The sequence below is a fragment of the Echinococcus granulosus genome (genome assembly GCF_000524195.1).
Source record: "Echinococcus granulosus chromosome Unknown EG_S00059, whole genome shotgun sequence".
NCBI classification, from domain to species: Eukaryota; Metazoa; Platyhelminthes; class Cestoda; order Cyclophyllidea; family Taeniidae; genus Echinococcus; species Echinococcus granulosus.
In genome coordinates this window covers 47,627-56,466 of record NW_020170439.1, presented here as the reverse complement: position 1 = coordinate 56,466, position 8,840 = coordinate 47,627, and positions in this window count along the sequence as shown.

Below are 8,840 nucleotides of genomic sequence, written 5' to 3'. Positions count from 1 at the left end.
TATTTGGGGACCCTCCTACATCACGCCAAAAAAAGACTGAGATAAAAAATAAGACTATACTGGTTTCTGTGACGTGTCTCGACTAAAGCCTTCTGTGCAGCCTCAAAACCTCCTGATTGATATCATTTTTTGTCCTCGGAACTGATTCGTCTAGGTGCGTGCTATGCCTGCCTATGCATAAATCTGCACTTATGGCAGTTAACTTGATCTATTTTATTCAAATTTGTTGGTCTTTAGTTTAATTAAGGCATTTTAACTTTAAGCTCTTTTAATAAATTGGGTTTACCGAGCATAATTTCAATAAGCTTTATTGCCCATAATCGCTTTTCTTAGAATGATTTATAAAGTTTTGAGGAAAAAATTATGCTAAAAATGTAGTCCAAATACAAATACTCCATTGTAACGGGCGCCACACATGAGAACCAGCTGTCCAACATCTGTGCAGCAATCGATATATAGTCAGCCGGTCAGCTGACTAACTTTCCACGCAAAAAATCGATAAAACCTTGGGTGGCTGAATGATCAGCTGCACAGACGGCGATCGATAAAGACATCAGCTGATTTCGTGAGAGAAAACACATGATCGCTTACCACGTGTTCCAACTGTCAGGTCAACTGATGAGACAAGTTTTTTGATTCGCTAAAAATATGCAGTTACTTATTACAACTTTGTGTCTATTTTAGATATAAAAAATGTGCTATTTTATTTGTATTAATCCAAATAAATCCCGAATTTTGTAATCCTAACTTATAAGATATTCTTTTTCTATGTTTTTGCAGCAACTAAGTTTACGTTTTGGAATAAAGGAAGGCTGTAGATAGCAACAAACGCGAATATTTTACATTTGCAGAAGCAATAAATTTGCGATAGCTTCTCTTTCCTGTGGTTCGAAAAGGAAGATAGAGAAAGTCGCCCTCCGACTTGAAAGCTTAGGTACTTACTTATGATATTGTGCAGTTAATGGTAACGCAAATTAATTTACAGATCTAATAACGAATGTAAGCGAAGCAAAAAAGTGGGTATTGATTAACACGTTTACTGCCAATGACAATTATGTGGCATGTTCTTCCTTTTCGTTTGCATTGGATTACGCACCGTGAAATAAATGAAGCCGGTAGGGTACTTGTGGTCCAAAGATAGCTACCTTATTTTTATCGTCAACTTGTCTTCCTCAAAGCCCTCGACGGTGAATGCATTAGTTGCTTTTTATGTGAGAACGGTTGCTACTTTCTTTATGCAGAAAGGGAGTTTGTTTTATTAACTAACTTTTGGAGCTAAGTTCAAGATGCCAAAGAATAAATACCATCTTTTTTTATCATTTGGCTTACCTCATCGACATTAAAGAGATGTGCACCAAAAGCATAATTTCATTTGCTCAAAGTTCTCTCATGGGGTCTTCTATGAGTTTATTTAACCTTTTCAAAACACTACACTGGTATAGCAAATGCGGTGTGCCCTGAGTAATCAATCGACAAAAATCACGACCACGCGGGATAATGAAGAAATTCAACGATGTTATTAGAAAGCTAGATACTGGTGTTGATTTGGCCCATGGTGCTTTAACTCATATAACAGCACGAAGTTCACGAAAGTAAATTTACATATGTATATTTTAGCAAATACATACGGAGAAGTATAGGCATAGATGCATTTGTTTTATCACAAGGTGATCTCTTCGCATTCTTTCGTTTCTTTTTAATGTCGTTTAAATTAGAGGGCAGACACCCCAAGACCCGTGTATAAAATCGCCCCATTTTCTGTAAATTAAAGAACAAAGAACATCAGTGCTTTGGCAAAAAACTAAAAGGGTCAAAATTGGCATTGAAAAAACCATTAAATAACTCTAATCATGTTCAGAAATGTTCTGCTCTTATCCGATTACCAATGCGGCCAGCTAATATCTAAAGCCCTTATAAAATATTATTGTTTTTTTTCTTTTAAGTTACTGAGCATATTTTTAAGTTATAGTAATTCGGTTCGCTCTCGAAGTTGTCATAACCCTTACCGTTATGTAACATTTGGCTAAAAGATTAAATAAATGCACAAAAAGGGTACGATTGAAGAGCTCACGTAATTGAACATACGATTAAAGTAAACAACGAATCTCTTCGTAAGCCTTCTCCGTTTACGTATCGGCCTCAGGGCTTCCCTTAGTCAATCCTCTCCTCCGGATATCGACAAGAAGTCTATTCACCAAACACTACCCCCCAGATCAGAACGGTAGTAAATACAGTTTCATGAGCGGGTAGAAAGGCACTTGAGTTTCAACATTAAGGATATATCTCATTAATTTTACTGAACGCAGGGTTCTGCACCCATTGACAACTTCATCTGGAGTGGAATACTTACAGCCTTTGCGCTGTTTGAGCGTGACTGATCTCTTACAACAATAATACTTATTTCTCCAATCGCTAGAACCAGTCATTTAATAGAAAGACGTGATATAATGCAGCTTTATAGAGCCAATATTCGACATCTACTGCTCCTTGACACTTATTTCTAGTCACAAGGCCACTAGTCAAAATTCCATACATCTGGCAGAGTTTAGGAGGTATAGTTTTTCATGCAAATAGAGCATATCCTCAAGCAAGTGCCATAAGCAGTTCCATAATAAACGTTGGTGAATCGTTTAAGTGTAGTGCTGCTCCTCGTATTAATTTCTCTTTAGAAGAAAATAGGCGATTGGTTTGCTTACTAATGATAGGCCATGAATTTTTTAGACCTTCGATTTTGCATCTTCACTATTTCGGCCATCCATCACCCTCATTTTATGAAGCTAAGGTATGGATGGGGCTACCTTGCCGTAGCCGCCAGCATTACTCTGGGTATCACATAAAGTCAAATTAAACTTTATCAGTAGCATTTTGCATTTGCAAAGCGAAGAAAGGGTACGGCGTGAAGAAGAAAGCTTTTTGCAACTTTTGTCCGACTGCAATCTGAGGAAGTAGTTGTAAAGTATGAAGCTCCTAAAAGTGACTTAGATTTCCTGAATCTGATAAGTTACCCAAAGGTATCATCAACAGTGAAGTGACACTGAATACCACATGCTCCAAAATGCAGCCCCAAAATTACATAATGCCACAATTTTAACTGGAAAGGGGATGCGGCCTGATCCATTTAGATCATAAATACACCCTGATCATACCTTACTCTCACGTCATGTCCCTCCGCTTACAAATGCTCGTCAAATAAATATCTGTAGTGTAGTCTTATCTACTCATTGACGGCTCTAGGCAGAGCTCGACAGGAAGCATGCTTAAGCGCACATGCAGGAGTTTAACTTTTGCGGTGCGCGAGAAAGACTGCTCGGGGGATCGCTGGTTCCTTTAACTAGTATTTTCTTGGAGTGCCGTAATAGTCAGACTCTCAAGAAGATACCGAAAGCGACACCCAAAACAAGAAGAAGACATAGTAAGACAGAGCAAATTAACCTTCCCCTAGCAATTTAGGTGAGAATTCGACCCATGCAGACACTTCAATCGGACCCCCCTCTCTACCTCCCACCAGCAATTGTGATTTTCTTTAACCGACGTAAAGGTGCTTTCTCACACCTACAATCCCTCACCCCATCCCAGTAAACAGCCTTCCATGATGGCTCGTTTTGAAGCGTCTTTATGGATACCTCGAGTAGCCACACTGATGTTAGTGAATGGCGAACTCGATCGACTGGGCACTGCTCGATCCTGGGTTGTGTGAGAAGGCACAAATCATCTGACGTGATGGCAGATTTTACCTCCTTGACAGCTTCTATCATTCAATGTTACCATACCTGTATGAACACATGTAACTGATGCGAAGTAACGACGCTCTCTGTACCTTCCTTCTACCGGCAAGTGTCTACACATTCAGGTGGCTGGCCAGCATGGAAAGGCGAGCCATTTGGCAAGAAGAAAGGGGTGTAGAGTATTGCCCTCACTGCTCTGACTACTTCAACTTGCAGATTTTGCTGAATGGATTGGACTGCCATCAAAATATCAATAGACTATCCTGTAGGTAGCTGTCATTGTTTTCTACTTTTTCGGAACGATGTAAGCTACTTAGCTGTTTTACATCTTTGTAATCGTGTTGGTTAGCATGACTCATTTGTGTTCCCACAAAATTATTTTTGAGAAACGCGTCAGGAAATTCCAGTTATTAGGGAAATCTGCCATTATTTTATCACTTACTGTCAAAAAAATAGTAACTTGAACGCAAAATCGGACTTGTATTTAAAGACAAAAAACTTTAAGTTGGTTTTTTGAACTTCCTTTGAAATGAGGCACGGTGAAATGGGTCACAAAGCACTACGTGATGTAGAAGGGGTGCAAATATTTTGTTTTTGGTTAGTTTTGACAGGAAGCAAAGTCCGGCTACATAACTGCGCAAAAATAGCGTCCACAAATTATGTGCACCTTGCCAATGAAGTGAGGCAATAAGGCTGAGTTGCCATTTCGCTTATTTATGACGCAAAGTTTGACTGTCCCTAACCAAGAACCGATAAAATTTGTTCCTAAAATCAGCGAAAAATTTAGTATAACTTTAAAATTCTATTGGAGGGGCCACTTATGGTTTCTATCAATGTACCTTGCCGGGCGGCCTGGCACCCAGCCCATGCCAGTATCTCCAATCCCTTCCACACATCGACGATGCGTATTCTGTCCTAGTATTTTGTCTTCCACTGTTATGGAAGTTCAGAGGAAAGCAAACCCGTTTTTAAAGGACGATTATCCCAAATTCCACTGCTAGGTAATAAACCTTATAGAAATGGAGGAAATGTATAGGTTCCGGGTGGGAGAATATGCCGCAACCCCTAATAGAAGGGCTGAAAATGACCCTGCCTTCAGTAACTACTCCAGTCCCGTAGCCTGTAGGAAAGCTACTGACAACTGAAGCGACATTAGCCTTTAATCATCTGGAAAAGTTAGTTATGGAGTTGTCTACTGTACATGTATGAAGATACCAGTTATGTGAACACGTGATACCTCCTCACTTTTCTACCAGTTCTATGGAATCCACACAGATATGGCTGGGTAACACTAAGGTGGGAAAAAATGCCAAGAGGGATAGGCGCGTAGTCCTACCCCTACGGAACTGAAAAATCCTGTCATTTACTAAATAATTCTGCTTTTAGGCAAGTGTTGCTACCACTAGCACTGACATGCGTGAGGGAAATCACATTCTTCCATCCTCCAGTAGAGTTCCTAAACAGGCGAAAACGCCAGATCCATCACAATTGCCAAATGCCTGAAAATTTGGCGAATGGCGCGGTTGGCTCGTGGTGGCTTACACGGGAGGTTGACCAATGGAGGCGCCGCTCAAAAGAGGCGAGGGGCTATGTAGCACGCTGTTTGCTAAACCCTAGTTTTGTGAATAAGCCTCTTGGGGCCTGACCTTGTACCTTTGCTAAGCGGCTTGACCTTAGGGTCATACTGATAGCACTCAAGATTTTCTCAAGGTCAAAAGTACTTATTCTGCACGAAAATTTTGCCTTTTTTCGTTGTCAGGAGAGTCTCGGGGCCCTATAGATGTTTTATCTTTTTAAAAATAGTCATTTACAGCAAGCTACTTTTAGAACCGATCAGGTGGTGACTAGATTTAGCAGTAATCACTTGAGAAACCAAAAAGACTCATCTGTCAAATTGGGGATCATAATTATCTGGCGCTAATTTATAGAAACATTTGTGCGCAGCCCACGCTTTTTATTCTATAAAACTCCTAAAATATTTCAGGACTTTTGCACAAAAATTCTCCTAATTCTACACATTTGGATGTCTATTGAATTCCCCCTACGCATGATTCAAACAAGTGGCGGTCAATCCAAAAAAGCCGGGGTTTTTGTTTAATGAACAAACTTGGCGCCTAGAAACACCTTTTATGACATTAAAACGCGCTAGCAATGCTAGCTGGAGGTCCAAAAATGTGGCCATTATTGTGATCTCTTTTTACAGATTAATTCGTGCTTAAAATGGGTGGTCCAGATGCCGCGCTCCAACTGCCATGCATCCGACAGATGCTGTGCTCTGATTAATCAGTTTTGCAGTGGGTTAACTTCAAGGCTGCGAAGTGTCAAGGATTGGAACCAGATGCTGATGTGGTTTCTTGAGGTCTCGCCGCCGCCCAGCTGTCCTTCTTGGGTATTCTCAGCTGCCTGCCGTAGAGCAATAATTTCAAGAAGTTCTTTTACAGTTCTCACCCCGAAAACCGGCAATGATGTGAGGAGGGTGGCCTTAACAGACTAGAACTTTTGAGGCAATAAAGTGAGTTAACATTATTCAAAGCGTGGAAATTGCGGTCGCCCACTCCCACATCCTCCTCCTTATAATTTTATCTGAAGGGCGGCCTGGCTGCGGAGAATTGCAATTACTCCGGGTTGCGTCACATGTACTGATAAAATTTAGGAAATCAAAAATGTCCCTTTGACCCAGTGCAGTAATCAAAGCCTTTGTGTTTGTCAAAGATGGTAAAATTGTCCTGCTACCCAATTAGAGCAGTCTCTTCAAAATTGCTCAATTGCTTAATTAATCGTGACCGTTGTTTCAACAGAACTGGATTCGCCTCTCGGTAAGTCCATCGTCTGATAGATTGCACAGGTATTGGGTGTCTGAGATCATGTATTTCACGCTTTGGCCGAATGTTCACAGGACTAACGCTGTGATGGTGGGCTTGGTGCCACCACAGCCGGGTGCGTTAGTAACGGAAAAGTGGGTGCCTCTACAGGATTTTGGCGTATCGTGCCTAAATATTTATGTGGATGCAAGTATCTTCGTGTTTTGTACGTCCTTACTCGTTCTCAGGAAATCTCACCCTTACATGCTACTCAACTTATTCACCGCCGCAGTTGCATGACGGCTAGACGAATGGAGTTAAATGCACTGCTGACTCGCAGTGTATGCGCCACCGCCATTTGACATCCCTGAGGTTTGTGGTGCCTAGGCAACATGTATTTTTACCCCAAGGCTGCAAATTTTCCAATGGATTTGATCACCCTGGAGTGTAACCTAATGTATTTAAAAAGCCTGACGTTTTATTCAGTTGAGAGGCTGAATAATAGACGATAGTTATAGATTGACAGTCAAATGATCCACTTGAAGGGATCAGTATGCTTTCAGTGAAAGCGATTCAGAAAAAAGAGTTCCCAAAAGATCTTGGCATTCCAAAGTAAAGTGCGCCTTTAGCTCAGTACGGGATTCAACTCCTCTCTATCAGTGCCTCCGTGACCGATGCCTGCCAAGTTCTCAAAATTTCAAATCTTCCTAAGTGAGTGTAATCACTCACTCCAATCGAGATAGATTTTCGTAGAGAGAACTATGATCGTCAGCCGTAGAGGCATCTCTGAAAAGCTTACAAGTTTCAATGCCCTAATGGCAGAAAATGAGCATTCAATTAGTCCACTGTGCTTGTAGTCAATTATAGATACACATATTTGAAGGTTTTATTCTTTCGGTCTGGCTCACGTGAATCCTTATCACTGCACACCATTCCACACAGGGACCCCCTACTGTCCTCTGCCATCTAGCGTAGCGGTGTCCGGAACTGATCTTTTGCTTGTATGCACTACTGAGGCATCGTCAGTCGAACATCCTTTACCAAGTTCGTAAATTCAAAATTCCAGTCTTAATTTGATCATCGTTTTAGTCACTTATTAATACGAAATTTTCCGGGAACAATTCCAACTACTCAATCATATGACCAGATATTATTTTGCTCCTTCCGTGTCTATTCGCCATGCACTCTTCGTGCGTCCAAAACTTGAGAGGGAATCATTCCACCCTAGCTGCATAGGTTACCAACCTTAATGATCATAAGCTTTCTAGATGTTCCCCTAAATGACCCCTTTTCTCATAAGCTTATTAAATTCAAGAATAATGGGATTAATTTCAAAGCTCTAAATTGCGGTAAAGGTTGGTTTTCCACATTTTAGCAGAGCTTCAACCCTCCCTGCAAACAGAGGTAAGTAATCGGAAGCTCTCATGAGCACGATGGGCTCAACCCCCCCCCCCCTATTCAATGTTCAAGTTTATTCATCTATGCAGCAATGTGGTGAAAATAATCGGCAAATATGTCCACCTTGATTTCTGTTGCCACCACTAAAATGGTGCATTTCCAATTTTAAGGCAGATTTATAGTTTACCATCATCAGGCACAGTGTTTAATTTAACTTTATTGCAGAATGGTAATGCTAAAAGGGAAGTTGCGTGAGAGCATTTACTAAGGGCAAATTTTTTATTGGATAAGGTGGCGGTCAGACGCCGGTGCTCGAAAGGGCATGAAAATCGCTCGTGTAGCATCCACCCAAATGCCACGCAATTCAGATCTAATTGGTAATACAAATAATCCTGCGATATTTTCAAAAAAGACTCATCCTTGGAGGTGAAGTTCAGTTTTGTGGACACAAATCTTATTACTGATTCGATTGATTAGTGTTTATGACTGCAATTTTGAATTAGTGTTACGTGAAAGTGAACCTTTTCTAATTACTTTTCTCTTCTTGGTCCCAAAATATATTCAGCTTATAGTATTGCATGTGGCTTAACTACTGTATCGACTACAAATTATCAGACTCCTTATTCAGCAAAGGAAAGTTATTACTCCGGAAACATTGGGAAACTTTCACTAAAAATTGTCTAAACTTCGTGTTCTAATCAGGCAATGAGAGTAATTTACAGTTAATCGCATGTCCTGATTAAAAACTATTGTAATAATGCTATTAAAATTGGAAATTTATGATTTAACTTAATGAATTTTTAAAATATTATGGTCATAAGCTTTCAAGTCATTGCTTTCGAGAATCAGATTATTATGACCTACAAATGCTTTGTAAAATTAAATCTGTGGCTATAATAGGTCTGAAAAGATGCTT